Genomic DNA, 1286 nt, shown 5'->3' on the forward strand with positions numbered 1-1286 from the left:
TTTTTTTTTTTTTTTTTTTTTTTTTTTTTTTTTAGAGGTTTGACAGAGGGAACTGTAACTGCTATGGTCTTATCATCCAGAAATTGAAGAGAGAAGGAAGACAGGATAGGAGAAAACCAGCTGTTCCGAGAACGAACATTACCCCATCAGGATAAAATCCACCCTGTGTGGGAATCAAACCCGCGGCCTAGCACTTACAAGGCAGACGCACTACCAACCAAGCTAACTAGGCTGGCTGTTGGGGTATTGAAAGCTGGACTCTCATTAGGTGAGGTCTTCCAACCAACTAGAAGGCAATCTAACTTGAAGAGAATTTACATGGAATTAACAGTGTGTAACCAGAAACAAAAACAATAATCAAAGGTGGTAACAAAAATGTCAGTGGAACCACTCGGAGGGTTTTGGGGTTTTACTGACTTTGAAATAATGGATAAGTCCTGAAATATACCAACTGAGGCAGTAAATGAAACGTTAAGGTTAAGCAGATGAAAAAGGTATTTTCTGGAATAGAATACCTAGCTGAAATTGTAAAATAAACCTCATTAATTACCTATAATTCACTAAAAATAATACAAAAAGTACAAAAACTACTTTTCATTTTTCTCAATCCACATGTTTGTATTGTTTGTGAATTTTGAATATTTGAAATTTCGTGCCAATTTTTTTAAGGTTATGTAGGCGTATTTTTTAGGCGCATTTGACGATCCCTCGCTCCCTTGAGCGGGAGAATTTGAATTTATCAATAAAATCAAGAAGGGTGGGATTCCGTAGGACGCAGTTATGTAGGATCGGTTTAATTTTGAAATTCAAATTAAGTATTGCAACTATTGCATTGATTCGGATATTACACCTAAATCTCTCCACAGTTACTCAGTTTTTACGTCCAAGTCCAAGGACCTTCTTGGAAATTTATAGCCATGGAGGAAGCAGTCCAACAGTTGGAAGAATCGGTAAGTATATCTACCTAGCCACTTGAAAATGTATCATAGGGCATTTGCCAATTTAATGGAGGTTCACCTGCATCAACTTGAAGATTTTCTATGCGGCTAGATTTAAAGGCTCCAGTAGATATTCTTAGTGCCATATTTTGGATAGGTTCAAGTCTAGATAGTTGTTTGTCACTGGCAGATCCATAAATAGGTGCTCCGTATTCGATGATGGGCCGGACATAACATTTGTAAAGTCTTAATAGGACTTTTCTACTTAATCCATTGGTTCTGTTATTCAGCATTTTTAAAATATCAATGGCTTTTATAGCTCTAGTTCTAGTATAATCAAAATGTTTT

The sequence above is a fragment of the Diaphorina citri genome, unplaced genomic scaffold, assembly GCF_000475195.1.
Source record: "Diaphorina citri unplaced genomic scaffold, Diaci psyllid genome assembly version 1.1 scaffold1350, whole genome shotgun sequence".
In the NCBI taxonomy this organism is placed as follows: domain Eukaryota; kingdom Metazoa; phylum Arthropoda; class Insecta; order Hemiptera; family Psyllidae; genus Diaphorina; species Diaphorina citri.